Source organism: Macrobrachium rosenbergii, chromosome 58 (genome assembly GCF_040412425.1).
Source record: "Macrobrachium rosenbergii isolate ZJJX-2024 chromosome 58, ASM4041242v1, whole genome shotgun sequence".
NCBI lineage: Eukaryota > Metazoa > Arthropoda > Malacostraca > Decapoda > Palaemonidae > Macrobrachium > Macrobrachium rosenbergii.
The window spans coordinates 3380991-3400322 of NC_089798.1; the positions used below are offsets into that span (position 1 = coordinate 3380991).

The 19332-nt window shown below is 36.0% G+C and overlaps 1 long non-coding RNA gene across 1 annotated transcript in view; it reads left to right on the plus strand.

The window, feature by feature from the left end:
• Nucleotides 1-2096: 2096 nt before the first annotated feature.
• LOC136837319 (uncharacterized) overlaps nt 2097-19332 on the plus strand; it is a 139162-nt gene continuing 121926 nt past the window's right edge. The window contains exon 1 of the long non-coding RNA XR_010852639.1: nt 2097-2160. This is a non-coding gene — a long non-coding RNA (uncharacterized lncRNA). The remainder of the gene's footprint in view (nt 2161-19332) is intronic.

Genomic DNA, 19332 nt, shown 5'->3' on the forward strand with positions numbered 1-19332 from the left:
TGTGTGTGTGTGTGTGTGTGTATATATATATATATATATATATATATATATATATATATATATATATATATATATATATATATATATATATATATATATAGAGAGAGAGAGAGAGAGAGAGAGAGAGAGAGAGAGAGAGAGAGAGAGAGAGAATCTTCTTGTCTTTATGCATATGTGCGTTTATCTGTGTGGGTCGGTGTATGTAAAGGCTTTTGTGTACATGTGCTCTGCTGTACATAAGCATCCAATATAGTTAAGATACTTTACTATTTTTAACCTTCTATAGTTAAGAAAAAGATGAATGAAATGTTAGAAAAACGAAATTCACGGATACAAAATTTAACTAAGCATTTGTTATTACGATTCAATTTGCAGTCTAGAAAAAACTTGCTTTCATTTCCTAAAAGGGTGTTGTAAACTCTGAACTTTTCTCCGATAACTTAATACTTGGTCCGGTCTGTTTAATACTATACTCATTACAGAAGTTCTGGCTACCTCGGGATTTAAAATGCGTGTAGTTTTCTGGCTGCCATGGAATATTCAATTTAGATAACATTTTGCGCTCATACTTTGAAAACTTTTCCTTTTTACTGCCGTGATGGTTCCTTAATTCCTTGTGATGCAGAGTTTTTTTTTTTTTTTTTTTTTTTTTTTTTTTGGGCGGTCGAAGGTGAAATTAAAACGCATGTGGCCTGTTTTTAATGATTTCTGCTGTGTCGTTATAAGAACAGTGTTTTTATGAGTTTCCCGTGACCTTTACCTTTGGACATGATTGCTGGAATTGGTGATTTCCTGTTTTTCAACAATATGAACAATGATTAGTTCATAATGGGAAGATATTCATCAAGAGGAAACTTACGTGGCCGCCTTTATTACTTTTGATTGTTAGGCCGTGTCCGCGCTCCGGTAAAACATGTTATTAACACACGCAGGAAACCTGCTGTATATATATCCCAAGCAGGTTGAAAACTTTTGTCAAATCCTGGATAATTGTATGAAGCGCTTGTTTAGAACCACAAATTAGTCTTTGACTTATATTCAGCCGGTTTGTGATGCATATGCGATAAGTTATGTTTATGGCGTTCTTTACTGCAGTGTTAACACACCCACAGAGCTACTCCTCGGCCACTGAGTCTGAAAGTTTTCATTATTGTGACCTGATAACGTACAGTTCAACAGTGTGACTGACTTGCTAACGCGGTTTTTTTTTTTTTTTTTTTTTTAGGACACAATAATGAAACATTCAGATTATTTAGCTGTAGCTAGGTGCTTGCTGCTCGCTATTCAAAGTCTATCTTTTGAGGTGCCATTTTTCGCACTGCCTACTACCTAAAGCATTTTGTTTTTCACATTTTAGGAGTCGTTACAAACCAAGAATTTATTATCAATTTGAGCCTGGAAGGGTGTGACGTGTAATCCTAGAGGACCATATTTTATAAATCATGTTTTAGCTTAAAGGAATGCAATTCTTATCTCCTGAAATTTATTCAAAATACAATTTTAAGTACAGAATTTTTCTGCACATCGCTAATGTACATCCCTTACGCTGCTACAGTGATGTAACTATTCATTGACAGAACACTTGCAAATCAAAGACTGAATGACAGGCTTCTTTTAGATATCCTGCACAGGCTCTCTGTGACTTTATAGCTAACAAAATAGATTTTATTTGACCCTTTCTTTGTTTTTTGCATTGAATCACAACTTAGCATATTACCAGCCAAGGTTTAATATGAAATTCCAAATATTTCTCAATTCCCAAAATTTACATGTCAGCCTCCTAAGTTTAAAAATCTCATTAATATTTTTGTTGTGCTAATATAGCTTCATGAATTTGTTGTCTTTTTCATTTTACTCTTTTTCCATATTCATGCAATTTATTCTGATAAAGATTATTTTGTAAGTTGATGTCAATTATGACTATCAAGTTTGAATGAAATTAGTAAAACTAAAAAAATAAGGGGCATTGAGTGATTAAATATTCCCCCTTTGTCAGTTTCACCTGTTTGAATAATTAATTACTTCTTTTCTAAATAAAAATGAAGCATAAATTTTAAGCCAAGTAAATATTGATAATTTCTCTTTCTATATCTTGTAGGTGCAGCCATGAAATTCTATTTCGTTCCTCTCCACTAGTGGATAGGGTGTTTTGCTTAAATGGTATGTATAAAAGCTTATTTTGTTATATTAGTGTTTTTTGACTCTGCAGACGCTTAACAAGAAGTTGCTATTTTTCTCCATGTCTGTTTTTTATGCTTGACCTAGTTGAGACTGCTTGTCCCTTCGAAATACAAACTTTCTTATTTTATGTGGATATACTTTTGACTAAAGCTAACTCGTGGCAAGTGAGTCATAGGGTGGGGGCACTACCCACTTTTTCTTTGGCCACTTTGCCCTACAGACATCTTGAGTAACTATTCATCAACTGTTTTTGAAGTTTATTACTTGAGTAATTTCTAATTTGAATGAGTGATTGCTTTAGCTTGTTCATTAATCTGGAGAGAATGATCACAGTAGATGGGCTGAGTGCAAGTGTTCTAGATTCATGTTACCTTTGATTATCAATTCTCATACTGTACTAATTGCAGAAGTTGAGAGTGTATGTCATCCTTGAGCTGCACTGAGTGTGTCTGGGTTATCTGCTCAGTGGAAGTAGCGTGGGTCAAAAAGGGAGAAGCTGGAGAAAGCCATGTTGATCTTCTCACCTCCCCCTCCCCATTCTTTGCTTGCTTTGGCCATATTTGCTTCTACTGGGTGCATCTGCTTGTTCTCACATTCTTCAGTCTCAGACAGGTTTGTGCAGACCAGATGGTGATCAAATGACTTTTTCCCCTGACTGGTGCTGTCACTACAGTAGTATGATGTCTGTTCCTGCTACTACATCTGCTTCCACTTCATCCCCTCTTTTTCTGCTGCTTTTGTGTCGCTTTTGCTCTGTGACCAAGTGTAGTGCATCTGTAGAAGTCCCTGTTTTTTCTTCTGTTCCTATTGAAGGTTCTCTGGCAGCTCCTGCTCCTGTCCCTTTGATGATATCTTTCTCAGCTCTGACCTCAGCAGATATGGGGAGGATAGAGAGACCTGTGGTCACAGGAGGTTGGAGAAGCACCACTGTGCTTTGCCTTCCACTTCCTCTTTATTGCCATCCTCCTCCTCCTCCTCCTCTTCCTCCTCCTCCTCCTCCTCCCTCCTCTCCTCCTGTCCTCCTCCCTCATCAGGTTAGTGAAACAGAAGGAGGAAGGCTCCTCTCTACAATAAATCTAAGAAGTCCTCTTGAAACTGTCGCTTTTCTCTTAGAAGTGATGGCAATCCCATAACTTGTTTACAAAGGTAGGAGATCATGGTAGATGCCAATGGAATGGTACATGATTTTGCTAGTGACCTATTTCTGTTGATGAGTCCCATCATGCTTGATTCTCGGTGCATTGCATATGTTGCATTCAGTTACCTGTACATTTTTCTTCAAGTTCTTGGTAACACGGAGAAATCTGGACTATTGATAAAAAAAACTGTCATTGTTTGTGAAATAAAAACTAGATCTTGCAGATGGTTAAACAACATTCTTGTTACCATTGATAGCCTTAAGAACAGCCATATCAGGAAAATATATCACTAACAGTCTTCTTCCTTTTACTTTCTAAGACACTATTGTCACCTGATTTCTTATGTTTTCTCTTGATTTTAACAACTTGAAAATCAGGCTTGTCATACTCTACTTCAGTAATATTGAACTGCTCTTAATCCATTAGCAGCAGTATACATACTAAACAACAAATGAAGGTCTTCCTGTGTCAGCCAGCATATTGAAAATTTTAGATTTGTACAGAACTACAAACATCCTCGTCCTTAAGGAGAATCACACCTTAGGTTGGAGGTACTGTCCAGAGATCATGGCTTGTGTTGATCTCCCTCCCAGAAATTTCAGCTTTCTGGTCCCGAATGTGAACATTCTGGAATATGTGATGTTGAATATCACAGGGTCATGTGTCAAAGTATGATTTATTTGTAACCTTACTAGAGGAAATATGTGAAATTTTGGTTACCTGTGTGAAATTCGAAAACTAGCTCCGAAGGTAGCACATTATTGTAAAATCCGAGGTTCGTGCAAACCCTCGTTGAAACAGGGACAAATTGAGTAGCATTTACAGATTACAAAAAAATGGCAGACACTAAAAGTACTTATATGTAAGTGTACTGCATTTGGCCTGACCAGTGAGATTATAGCCATTAGTTGCTGCGCAGAAAAAGACAAAAAGAGGAAAAGACTACCAGTCTTCTTTCTTTCCCACTATCTTTCTCCATTGTATATTTATAGATGTGAGGCTGTTCTGTCCTAGTAATGCTCGGATAGCTACATAGCTCATAGAACAGCTACTACAGGCCTTAAAGATAAAACATGCAAGGACGTGTGGGTGAAGTTCCTTAGGAAGAAAGAGATAAAGGTGGTTTGGTGCTACAAAATACGTGCCTTCATTATCTGTGATACTGCTAAGGTCCTTTTGAATGATCAGGACATTGCAATGCCCTAATCCTTATGCCATCTCACCCAGGTTATAAAGCTATCTCCCTTGTTAGATGACCTCCCAAAGCCATAACAAGAAAGCGCTCTTGGGTACTTTCTTCTTGTGCCTGCTGGTATCAGTGTTTAGTCTCTTGTAAAACTTGCACTAAACAACAGCATCTCATACTGATCACCATGTACGAAGCCTCGAAGGAATGGGATTAAAGATTTTTCTCTCGTCGAGGATCCCATCCTTCCAAGGGCTGCACAATCTTGAATAATGATTAGCATTACTTTCCCCATGACTCTCAATCCATGTATTCCCATTTCCGCTATTAATCTGACCAACTTCAAAAGTATTGTAAGACCTATCATTCTGGTTTCTTTCAGTTTCATTCTCGCTGTTTTTAATGTGTGTTTATCCTTCATTAAGTTTTGCACGTGATATCTTTTGAGAATATTGTCAAACTACACTATCTGTATAGTCCTTTTTGATATCCTTAAAGAATTGATTATAACTGTCATCTAACAAATTTATGTGATTCTCGTCACTTCTTCACAAGGATCATACAGAAGAGCATAACATACAATCTTATTTTTACCAAGACCCAGGTTTATTGTATTGTCTACCACTGTTGGGTGTCCTCCTCATCATGGATGAAGTGTGAAGAACTATTGCTGTCATCTGGACCTTCGATAACAACAACGCCCTCTTTGCGCATTACCCCTGTCCTCATACTATCTTCACTGTTGAACTCCATCAGACCAGACTTTGCCATAGAGTTGCTAATCTCATCACTCTCATTATCTTTATTTTGAATTACATTGTTTTTAACATTTACCTCTTCTGCATTATCAAAGTTAGTTAGGTCTTGCTCTGGACGATATACTTGTACATTAACTACCTTGTTTATGCTTTTAGCATTCACTTGAGATGACGTTAAACCTCTGAACTTTTATAAGTCAGAGTATGCCGTATTTTCAAAATTTTACCAATTATTTATCTCAGCCACATTTCTTAGCGGAAAAAGGTTATCTACTCAACAAATCATTGCGCTTGGCCCCAAATCGAAACATAGATATGCTTCCCCAACTCTTGAATTATTGATCTATCTCCACTTTGAGCAATTATACAATGGAGAAGCCAAGCATGTTCTCTCTGACTTTTTTTTTTTTTTTTACCTTTCCATGGCAAGAGAAAATATTTTTTTACTACCGGAGAAAGAATCTTAAAAAGCACACTTCTAATTTCAACAAAAGTAATGACTTTGGACACGTTGGTGATTTTGACCTCACTACACATATACTTGACACTCTTACCATCATAGTTTTTCATAAGGCTTCTAACTTTCCTTCCCTTATTACTTTCTGAAACATCATCTGGAATCTTCATCACATCACATCACCGTTTTTGCCTAGTAGGCTAGTCTCTGAACTGTAAACTCTCTCACACAAATCGAGAGGGTTTTATGCTCCTGCTGTGACCACCTGTTGCCTCAGATGCCCCTGTTGGACACTTGGGCAAAACAATATCGAAATAAAGTTCTGTTCAATATATCTCTTCTGCCTTGAAATACTTCGAGTTATTCTCCTTAATACAAAAAGAAAATAAATGCCGAATGTGTTCTTACCCAGCAGAAAGAAGAATTGCAAGATAAATGCAGGGCAACCCCTAAATAATGGATGCTCCAACAAAAAAGATAGTTAGATCAGTTAAGTGAAATATAAAATATTTCCGCTGATGCAAGTAGATAATAATAATAATAATAATAATAATAATAATAATAATAATAATAATAATAATAATAATAATAATAATGATAGGGTAAGACGAAGAGAGTACGATAATAACGGTAATCATTTCGCTGTTCCTGTCGTTATTCATTTGAAAAAAAAAAATGTGACAATGCCACAGTCCTTCACCAATTAATAAATCAAACAGGAAACGACTTCCAACGGAGGCTAAGCCACTCAATGTGATTACACAAAGGATTAACCACCAAAATGTCGGCCCGAAGGATTTCTCCTAACTCACTTCCTCCAATTATTTACGGGACTGTCTACTCTTTGCTTCCTTAAATTCAGTCTGATATGATATGTTTTTGGTCTGCTTCACAGAGCATGTTCATGAGCATCCATTTTATTGCAATCAGTTTCTTTTTAATATTCTTTTGTTCGTTCCTAAAGTTTCAATATAATTTTTTTCTTAGTTCACGTCTGTGCTGGAATCATACAGTATCTCTCACTGTTACTGGAGTTATTCCCCCACTTTCCTCCATGAGGATTACTAAACAAAAGCTGTTCCTTTTTATAGGAATGTGATTCACTGTCAGACTCAGTTCCTAGTTTAAATCTTGCAGTTTTCATCTCTAATCAAAGAACCGTAGTACTGTCCTGATTTAGATGGTCTTACCAAATGTCAAAACTCATCTTTATCTTAATATATCTTGTTTGTCACGTAAGTTCTTATCACATTTGTACTTTGTGTTGAATATCTTCGTTTTCTTCCGTCCAGTTTAGTATGTGTATAGGAATGTTCTTTTAAGGCTTTCGAAAGCAATATAGGAAAAAACATCAGAAGGTATTCCTTAGCTTTATTAAGCGAATGTATGCTACATCAAACACACTTGGTAGTATAGGTTTACACATAGCTCAAAGCAGGTTTTCTGATTACTAATATTGCTCTGTTGTTTTGTAATAAACGCCCACACTGAGAGTGTCCTGCGTTTTACCCCGACATGAAAATTCCCTACTGTAAAACTCGAGATCCCATAATTAGAAAAGAAAAACTAGTCATAGAACCTGCATTTAAAAAGCAGTTAAGATACTCCGTGTCCATTCACCTAGTGGCAATAAAATGTAAAATTTCTCTTCCATTAAAAGGAAATGTTTTTATATAGGTAACGTAATTACGCGGAGAAGTTTGAAAAGTTTATGTGCGCGTTTATTTTTATTCATGTAGCATTCGATTGTCTATTTATTAAGAATTTAAATGGAATACCTATATCTTATCTTTAAACACACACACACACACACACACACACACACACACACATATATATATATATATATATATATATATATATATATATATATATATATATATATATATATATATATATATATATTTATATATATACTATATATATGGCTCTGTAATTAGTCCATGTTATCTGATTGTCTTCTCTAGCATCCTTCATCGATCCCACAATTCTCAGCTTTTTTCGTCTTGACTGATCTGTGAGTTAGTGATTCGTTCTTTTGCAATCACAGATAACTTTCTGCTTCTCTCTTACTGCAGTGCACTGTTCAACCCCCAATGTAACTAACATGGCTATCCTATTTCTCTGCTGAAGATGGTCTTAAATAGTTTTATAGGTTAGTGAAACAGTAACCTAGTTATCAACTATGAACACTGGCCTCCTCAGTCACTGAAGCTTTTCCATCTATTTACGATCTTGTGTATAATCTTATGCAGTACGCTACTATTTTCTTCAGTTTCATTCATCAATCCTTCTGTTAGAAATAATTGACAGGAAGGGAAATATAACTCGTGCTGTACATGAATGGAATCAGCCACTTTCCTTTTTACATGTTTTACCTTATTGTAGAGATAAAATAATGTTTGTACTGTTTTTCCTTCCAGCAACACCGTATATTGTCTTCTTATTGTCCTCGTTATCATTACTGTCACAAATGCACCTATTAGTATGAACTGAAATTTGGCCTTAAGATTTCAAAAAGGCAAAACACAACTTTCTTGAGAACAGGATAACATAACATAAAAATTAGAATCATTTTCTTCTCACTTTGGTTTTGTTTCCTTTTCATAGCCTTGAACTTGAATGAATCCAAGTCGGTGTTAAGTAACAATTAAATAAAGACAGTCATTACTGAAAGATTCTTCTTTTATTATGGAAGACATAATAAAATTCTATGACATCGACTGACGACTCACCAAAGACATCATTTTTTCAAATTTGATAATGATCTAGCCTCCCACAAAGGGTCCGTTTCATCGTGCTGTTTAAGAAGACTTGAAAAACTGCAATCAGACAAAGCTTTTGTTGAACTCATTCGCAAATTTCCTTCATATCTCAGATTTAAAATCAAGTGAAGACCTTTCGTCCGTACACTGCGTCATTAAATCTTCTTTCTCGGGTGTGTAGGCGAGAAAAATTCACAGTAATTTTTTTTTCTCCAAGAATACGATCAACAGTAATTAAATCTTTTATTAGGTTAATGAAGATGAAGCAAGATTAAAAGTTCTTTTTAAAGCCCATCTTTCACCTGCAGTCACGAGCTGCCTTTCGAAATACTCGTTTCAAGAAGGCACAAATTTAGGTGTGAAAAGATATTTTATTCGTGGTATTCGGCTAAAGCTTATTTCTTACCCTTTAACCTTTATTTCTATTTTTCTTAGTGATTTTCTGGCACAGCCTTTCTATTTATTTCATCAGATAATGTGCATGTGGCACCAACAACTCTGCGACACTTACACAATCTCCAGGGATTCTTTGTATCTTTAATGATGAAGTCTTAAAGAGATAAACAAAAATTAGTAACTTGTTTCTCCAATCATTTACTACCAAGCCGACAGCAGTTTCTTCCAATGATCCATCGCCATCATCGTTGCTACCCTTTATCGACAACAGAACAACACTCCAGTGCGTTGATGAGTAGAGCCAGAAAGCTGACTGAGATCACAAATCCAAAACTTACATGTACATCGTCTGATGTGTTTGTATATATATATATATATATATATATATATATATATATATATATATATATATATATATATATGTATATGTATATGTATATATATATATATACACCTCATACCCCATGTTCTTAAGATCAAAAACTAAAAACAAAAATTATTCTTACTTATTACAGTAAAACAACTAATACATCAAAAGAAATCCAAAAATAAGCAGGCAACAATAACAGTCTATTAGCAGAAATCTACTCCAATTCAAAGTTCCTCCCCCAGGCACTCCAACTCATAGTCCCTCAACCAGGCAAGCAGGAGCACGCCTTTTCCTTCTGGGATATCTCCTGTTATCATTTCCTTTCTACATTCACCTCCTTCCTCACTAGACTCCCCTGAGGAACTCGGCATATCAACCCCATGCAAGTCCAATCATTCACAGACACATTATTTTTAGATTTAATTCCAGTTATGAGCCCCTTCTTCTACCCACACTTCATCTCCCACTTGAACAGGAGCAACGTCCTCAGTTACAGTGACTGGCACTTTCACCAGGTGTCTCCATTCATATTTGTAGATAGCCCTTTGAGGAACACTACTCTCATCTAACTCTTTCCTGAGTGTCATAATGGACTTATGTCTCCCTTCTCAGAGATAGGTTTGATATTTCTGTGGTGCCTCTCCACAATACAATTCCCCCTTGCTCGATAGGAGGGTCAAAAATACCTCAGAATATTCCATCTATCCAACATCATCTATAGGACTTCCAAACTGAACACTGTACTATTACCTATAAGAATCTCAACTACAGGACCCCATTCCAAAAAATCACATTCAATATATCTGCTACTTCCTCTGCAAATCTGCTAGGACCACAGTCAATTATTGACAAATACGGTACATTCCTATAATGTGTGACATCTGTGGTAAGTCTCTTCCAATCTCTGGCCATGCTCACACTACCGGCCTCGTGCACCACTGGAGCAGGACCAATTGATTGACACTGCAAACAGCTTTTCACAACGTTTCACCATTTGTCCTTTTCACATTGTTTCACTTTTGTGTATCAATTTGGAGTCTAGTTTCTGAGCTAAAAATGTAGTCTTATCTAAACCCATATGATGCCTGTTGTGCGCCTCTCTTGAATCAGTAGTGTTCATGTAACACATCTCCTCACTGCTCACCTGGTTCTTTAGTTTATTCAAAAGACAGCTCTTTTCAACCCGGGTCAAGGCATCAGCTTTGTTCTTCACTGTATTGACTAGTGTCACCCTCAATTCTTATCCAAATTCTTCAAGTAGCCTCCTCACAATGCCAATCGTTGCTTTATTATCATCTCTCCTACACCCTTTGTACACACCCTCTTGTCCTCTATGATAACAGATTTCATCCACCTGAGAATAGTAGCAGAATCAGTCTTAATCTCTGATTTCTCTAGTCCCCACTGCAGGGCAATATTGATGCTCTTTGCTGCAGCATCCAACTCAGCCACATTAATATGATTGCTGTCATGTTTCTTTCGCAACTAAGCTGCATCCTCAACCACAACACTACCAATCTCCAACAAATCCCAGTGCTAAACTTCTCGCATCGCACCAAAGAATCCCATCCTCAGACCGAGAAACATGCCACTGCCCTTGCACTGGATCATCTTCCTTTGCCTTCCAAACAACCTCTTTGAGCTCAGCAAAACATCTGGTTTTATATTACTGTCCCATGATCCACCACCTGCTCACCACTTCACATAGCCACAAGCTACTCTAAGCCAATTGGCAATGGGATAGTGGCCCACCAATTTTCCACAAATTGAAAAAACACTCATCTTGATATCTCATCTGAAATCTCTGGGATGGCAGTGCCTCTTGCAAAATACCGAACACCATCTTTCACTTATCTTAAGACCCAAAGCAGCACTTTAGCAATCAATCCATTCAGTTTTAAGTATATGACCAACTCAGAAGCTGCCACCTGAGTTTTTTCAACCAAAATGTCATCAGTGTAAGAACTTGTAGAGTCTTTTATGTCCTTACTCCTCCCCAAAACAGTTTTTAAAATTATTCCCAGAATTCGAGGAGCAGAATTCAACCCAAATCCCAACCTTGCTAAACAGTAAGTCTGCCCTTTATAATTTATAAGATGATAACACCACAGCTTCTTGGCCCCCTCTAATTTGCAGATATGCCAACTTCATATCTACAGTAGCTATGCTACCTTGCATTCTGCGCCATTCCCTTAAGGTCTCACCACACACATTGAAAGCATCATCCCCAGTTCGGCACTTTACAAACTTGTTCAGCTCTCTAAAGTCCAGCACTGGTCTAACTTTATTTTCAGTTGGTTGCTCAACAACCATTAAAGGCAAGACCCCATCCTCAATCTGCTTGTCCCTGCTTGTCTATTTCCTTCTCAAACTCAGTTCTCTTCCGTTCATCCCATCGTTTATCATAAGAACTAATCTTATTCGTCAACTCTACTTATTTCCCTCTTTGACGAACCACTCTACTATCCACTGACTACCATCAAATCTTGCCATAAAATCTTTATCTTCAATTGTATTAACACTGGAACTACCACATGCATTACCTATAGCACCACACTCCGAGTTATCACTTATCACTGAACATCTTGCCTTGCCAAACAGAATTTACCCTCAGCTACTGTAACACCTTCAAACCCATTGATTGCATTCATGCCCAAAATTAAATCAATATTTTCAATTAATTTCTCAGCCACTAAAGCAGTTACAGCAATTGCAACATCATCAATATTCAATTTTACATACATTTCACCTTTACACAAGATCTCTCTCCCATCAAAGGCAGTCATGACCCTTCCTCCACTAATTTTATCCATCAAATGTGAACCAGGAACTTTAGTAGAACAACCTGTGTCCACCAAGCCCACCACAGAATACCCATTCACCTTCAGTTTAACAAATGGTAACCTCCAATGGGGCGCCCTTACACCTCTGAGGGGGAAGCTGTTGGTGCACCAGTCCCCCTTTTCTCATTTCCCGAATCACATTAAGTTGAAATATGACCCACCTTATTACACTGAAAGTACACAACTGGTTTTCAGTCTTTACAATAACACAGCATATATGGGCCTCCACACCCATAACACTGACCCCTGATTTCATCAAAATTTCGTTACTAAACCCATTTAGCGCCCCTCCCCCCAAAACTATTGCTTAACTCTGAACAGACTTGGGCCCAGATCTGCTCACAGCAGCAACATCACCGAATGTATTAGAAGTCAATATTCTCGCTCTATTAATAATTTCATTTATTGCCATTCAATGTATTCCAGGTAGTTGCTGTAATGATGCACTGACGTGACTAGGCATACCATTCACAAATTATAACCTCACTATGCATTCCAAGCTAACACTGCCAATCTTCTTAATTAATTTTTAAAACATCTACTCACTCCCGTCCACCTTGAATTAGTTAATTTCCCAAATGCTACAAAAGCTGCATCTGTAAAGGCTTCTTTCAGTAATTCTTCAATCTTTTCATTATCACTTTGGTCATCTTCTTTCATTTCCAAATACAAGGCCAATACATAACTTTCCAAAAACAATTGGACTAAATGCAGCCACATCATTCACTTTCTGAAGCCTAGCTACCAATACCTTTTTTAACCAAGCAATTATGTCTCCTTAGCCCTTAAAGGGCTTAATCATATCAATTGAGATTTTTGTTGCCATTTTCTCAACCAAAACTGCCTAAATAGTCTAGATTAAAATAACATGAAAAATGTACAAAAATTCAAAAATTCACTAATTCCAAATCAAACTTATAGCCCTAAGAGAACAACCCTCAAAACAACAAAATGGGACATCCCACAACCACAACCTCTCTCTACCAAACCGCCATGCTCTCTTCCCTCTCGCCAGCCATGCTTTCCTCACCTTTACAAACACCCTCCCAATCCCCAAGATCACATTTTCTTGACCCTAGCTACCATTTACATTGTAAAATTGCAGTACGGGTAGATTTGTTGGGTGAATAATTGAAAGAGTTATGAACCATTTAAACCTCTTTTACCTCTTAGCCAAAAAAGCATTTAAGTATAACAGAAACAAAAGGTATGAATGTGAAAACACTGATTATCTATGTCAATGGGGTTATCCCTACAAAAAGAAGAAAACCAAATAAAGACTGAACTGGTTAGAGAGCTCTTCGTATCAACCATGATGTTTGCCGTTTGAAGATGAAACAATAAAAGAAGAAGAAACTCAATGATTTTGGATTTTGAAGAACATTTACGAGCACTTTGGAAAACGTTGCTGGTGAGAGGCGCTCCGCTATGATGGTGGTTACATAGAATCCAAATTCTTGTGTTATCAGTTCTTACAGTGCAAAGAAAAGAGTCGATGGCACTTGAATCAACGTTGTACAAACAAGTAATTAAGAGAATTACAGTATATGTGGGCCTTTGCAGGAACCTAGAAAAGTAGGTCACTTAATTTTTTTTTTTTAAATTTCATCAAATTACAAAAATAAAAATGTTGACATACGAGTAAATTTTGTGGCTCTGGAACATAGCTCAAGCTTGAAAATACTTAGACTAGTAACTTTGTCACCGATTTTCAAGGCAGGGACATTTATCATAATTCTGAGATCCAGAAAAAAATTGAAATACTGGCTTTTTGCCAGCCCTTTCATTCAAGTATACAAGAGATGGTTTAAGATAGGTTTTGAATTAAGAAAATGTTACCTTGTATTCAGTATCCTTACTCATTATCAATAACCTTTCATATGAAAAAATACACGAAATTTTTAGACATTTTCATTACAGAAAAGATTATGAATTTATTTACCAAAAATTAAGGAATGAACGAAAGAATGACAATGGCTTGAAATGTCACAGAAAACAAAAGAAGAAAGTCATTTATCTAGACGGGTTATATTAAACTAGGGAATAAATTTTATATAGAGAGCATTATGGAAGTATATTCCCAAAATCAGAAAACACTTACCTTTTTCCTGTCAAATACTTGGGGACACTGACCTATCTGTGTGCTGCAACAGGATACAGTTTCCATTGGTATTCCATCACTGGACATGTACATAATTTTTCCTTAGACCCACTAACTGCATAAAAATACGTCCTCTGACAATAAAACGAGACAGTAACCAAAATAAAAGAAAAGTATTAAAAATTTCCACAATTATTTATGTCTGCAGCAGTTTTTTTTATTAATTGTAACATTCTAAAATGTTGCTTACGGGTTTGATTAAAAGCCGCTTCGACATAAAGTTTAATCTTTTTTTTTTGTGAAATACTGAATTCAACTCGTGCTCCAGGCAAGAGGTGACCATTGGGTGATACATTGACCTTCCTGTATAAAACGACTACGTATACAAGATATCACATATTTTCATCTGACCAAATAACTGTACAAAACCACACGCACACAAACATGTATTCCGTGAATACCATCTGACAGTAGATAAAGCCGGTTTTCCTTCACAAAAACTTAACACTGGCTGGCTGGGGGAGACAACAGAAACACTTGATACCTCAAAGTGAAACTTACGATCTTGGAAGTGGCTCACTGCTGAGTGTTTAGAAATGAAGTCACCTCAACAGTAGATTGTCAGTAATTATCCTCCATTCCTAGTCCCTGGGCCGACGCTTCTCAGAGGGCTAGGGTAAACAAAAACAGCGCACAAATATATGCCTCTATGATACCCGTCCTACTTTGGAGCCTTATTTATAAAAAAAAATTCCATGGATTATTGTTACCTTAACTAAGACAAAAAGAAGAAGGACTTGCTGTGGAAGATAAGTGGAGGATGATCGGTTGTCTTTTATGAAACAACTATGTGAGAAATTTGAAAGTCAAAACTGGAAAAAAACTCTTAATGGAATATCTGAAATGGCAGTATGGAGGGTGTTGAAAACATGTGATAAAGGTTATGTGCTGAGACGGACTAAAATTTTTCTTAATAGAAGCCAAGCATGTGCTCAAATATGTAGGTGGAGAGTGACTGGTTTTGTATATAAGTGATGGAGACCAGGATGTGCCATAACTCCTTGACTCCTCAGTATGTCAAAGGGAGAGAAAGGACGTTAAAAATATGTGAAAAGTTGCTGGATAGGAATATAAGTGTGAAAAATATAGGATAGTTGATGCTTACAGATGGTGCACAACTGAATAGGGATGATAAATATAAGTTAGAGTGGTGTTCTGAACGAATATTTATAGGTGCTTGCGACCAACAGAAATGATTAATTTGTATAGGTATTTGGAATCATGACGATTAATGTCATGACGACAAAAGTAAGTCACAGGTTAGACGATATGAAAACGATTGCAGGATATGCGCAAAATCTAAAGAAGAGGCTTGAGGTTTCTGTGGAAGCTTAAATGAGAATATATGAAGGAATATCTGCACTGACTCTCCCTTGTGGAAAAAAGACTGAAGTGTTGTTTGCGAATAGAAAAAAGAAAAGAATGAATCAGTTGAAATGAACTGTATTAATGTACAGGATATCAGGAGCATTAAATGGCTGAGAAAGATGGAGATATGTAGACATAGTCGAAAGGCTAACAAAGGTGAAAAGATGTATCATAGATTTGGGTGATGGTTCGGTTGTTTGGAAAGAATGCGGGATGATAGGTTGCAATAGGAATGCATAATTCAAGTGAAAGATGAGAAGAGGAAGACTATCAAATACTTGAGGGATAACATTAAAGATGTATTAGAAAGAAAGGGCTTTTTTATTCAAAAAGCTGAGTAGAATGTGCAAAATAGGGGAGTATGGCGCATTGTTTAGGAGGAAGGGGGATTAGATAACGTTGTTAAAGAATCGCCTAAATCGTCCGTGCAGGTGTATGAAGCTTTCTCTACTGTGGAAGCAAAGCATTTAGAAGTTAACGTATAAATGTGGAGGTGGGAGAAACTGATGTGTTGTTTTTGCAATGAAGTCATCCTTAGTAGGGGAGGGTTACTTATTATGTGTGTATTGAGAGAGAGACAGACAGAGAGAGAGAGAAAAGATTAATATGTAAGTGAACTCCAGTCATTTAACTTTTCAAAACTTTTGGAAATAGAAACAGACGGTAAGTATCCTTCTTATGCATTGATATGAATGGCCAACAGGAACAAAAAACCCGTTGTGAAATCAGGTCACACTTGTATGAAGCTGCATCATTGTATATATATATATATATATATATATATATATATATATATATATATATATATATATATATATATATATATATATATATATATATATATATATATATATATATATATATATATATATATATATATATATATATATATATATATATATATATATATTTTAGATGCTATATCAGAAAAAACACCTCTCACCCCAGGGAAAAAACAATCTGAATGACTGTCAAATTTAAGTGAATAGGAGAGGGAAAAAACTCTAAACTGAAAGGGGATGGGGAGGGAAGAGAGAAGGGGGTCCACAGATGGAAGGTGTAGGGAAAGGCTGAAGGGCCAAATGAGGAGGGGTTTGTATTGATGGTCCGTTCATCCCATAAAAACAGTTCTACTTTTTCATGCACATGTTCCACCCTGGACAACTGCAACAGTTAATCTTTTAGGTTTTGAACTGCAGGCATTACTGTGGTGATCTGTCCCTTTTATCCAGGTATTACTGTTCTATCTGCCCCTTTTATCCAGGGATTACTGTGTTAATTGTCCCTTTTATCCAAAATTACTGTGGTGACTGTCCCTTTTATCCAGGAATTACTGCGCTGTCTGTCCCTTTTATCCAGGAATTAGGTTTACCCTTTTATCCAGGTATTATAACTGTCCAATCCAGGTATTACTCTGCTGTTACTGTCCCCCCTTTAAAATTAAAATTACTGTGGTAACTGTCCCTTTTATTTAGTTATCACTATACTGTCTGACCAATTACTAAACCAGTATTACTGTGCTGTCTGTCCCTTTTAACCAGGTATATCTGTTTTGCCTGTCCTTTTTATCCAGTTACTAGCTAACCACCCCAGCACTGCCCGGGAAAACTCTGAATTACAAATCGATAAACTCTCTCTCTCTATTAGATATGCTACTAGAACATAACATTCAGCAAATAAATCACCTACCAACAAGAAAGGATAATATTTTAGATCTAGTATTTGTGAACGAACTGAACTATGTTAAAGAAATAATAGTATAGAACACGAGTATTTCGGACCATAATGTCATAGAACTAACAGTCCGTTCCAGAACATATGAAAACAGAAAAACAAGAAACGAAAAATGGGAAGGATATGGAAAATACAATTTCTATAGTAAGAATATAAATTGGTCAAAAATAAATGAAGAATTAAACAAAGAATGGGAAAATATATTTGTAAGTGATGATATACAGGTAAATACCGATATATTATATAAAATATTAGAGGAAATAGTGGAAAAATATATACCGAAGAAAAAGTAATCATCAGTCACGAATTCCAAGAGACAGAAGGATCTTGTTCCAGAAAATTAGAAAGTGGAAAAAGCTCTTGCAAAAGAAAAGAATGCATGGAAAGTGATGGAACTAAAAAGTAAGATAGAAAATGCAGAACAAAAGATTATACAATCAAAAGAAAATGAAAAAGGGAACCTAGAAGAAATGACACTACAAAATATCAAGCAAAACCCTAAAATTTTTTATTCATATGCAAAAAAGATGAATAAAATAAGAGTAAAATAGGCCCTCTAAGAATTGAAGGGCGATTAACGAATGAAAAAAGGAAATATGTAACATATTAGCAGAAAGATATAAGAGTGAATTTACACCTAGAATTGAAAATGAAGATAATGATACAGAAATAAGAGATGAAAATACTGAATACTTATCAGATATAGATATTACAGAAGCCGATATTGTGCAGGCTATTAATGAAATTAAAAATGGATCAGCAGAGGACCAGATGGAGTACCTGTCATATTGTTAAAGAAAGTGGTTCATTCAATCGCAAAAAGCCGCTAGAATATTATTAAGACAAAGTATAGATACAGGCAAGATTTATGATGAGCATAAATTAGCATATATTACTCCTACTTTCAAAAGTGGTTCAAGACTAGAGGCAAGTAATTATAGGCCTGTGAGTCTGACATCTCATATTATGAAAGTATATGAAAGGGTAATAAAAAAAAATATAATGAAACATTTAATGAAAAATAGATTGTTCAATATAGGACAACATGGTTTTGTACCCAGAAAAAGTACACAAACCCAACTGTTAGTCCACCATGAAAAAGCATATATAAAAATATGATAAATGAAAAAGATACAGATGTGGTTTACCTAGACTTTGCAAAAGCTTTTGACAAGGTAGATCATAATATATTAGCGAAAAAATTAGAAAACATAACATTGTTGACAAAGTAGGAAGATGGATAAAAGAATTTTTGCAAAACAGAAAACAGATAGTGATTGCAAACGATGAGAAATCGGATGAAGCTACGGTAATATCCGGTGTACCACAGGGTACGGTGTTAGCTGCATTGCTGTTTGTGATTATGATTGCAGACATAGACAGTAATGTTAAGGACTCAGTAGTAAGAAGTTTCGCAGATGACACAAGAATAAGTAGAGAAATTGCTTGTGATGAAGATAGGAACTCGCTACAAAGAGACCTAAATAAAATATATAAATGGGCAGAGATAAATAGGATGGTATTTAACTCTGATAAATTTGAATCAATGAACTATGGTGATAAAGTAGGAATGCTATATGCATATAAAGGACCTAATAATGAGACAATCACAAACAAGGAAGCAGTTAAAGACCTTGGTGTGATGTTGAATAGGAATATGTTATGCAATGATCAAATAGCAATTCTATTGGCAAAATGCAAAGCAAAAATGGGAATGTTGTTCCGGCACTTCAAAACAAGAAAAGCTGAACACATGATTATACTTTATAAAACGTGGTGACGTAGTCCACTTGAATATTGCAATATAATATGGTTACTTGCACAAATAGAGAGTGTACAAAGGTCATTTACAGCTAGAATAGAAGAAGTTAAGGACCTTGACTACTGGGAAAGACTACAATTCTTAAATTTATATAGTCTTGAAAGGAGAAGAGAACGCTACATGGTAATTCAAGCATGGAAACAGATAGAAGG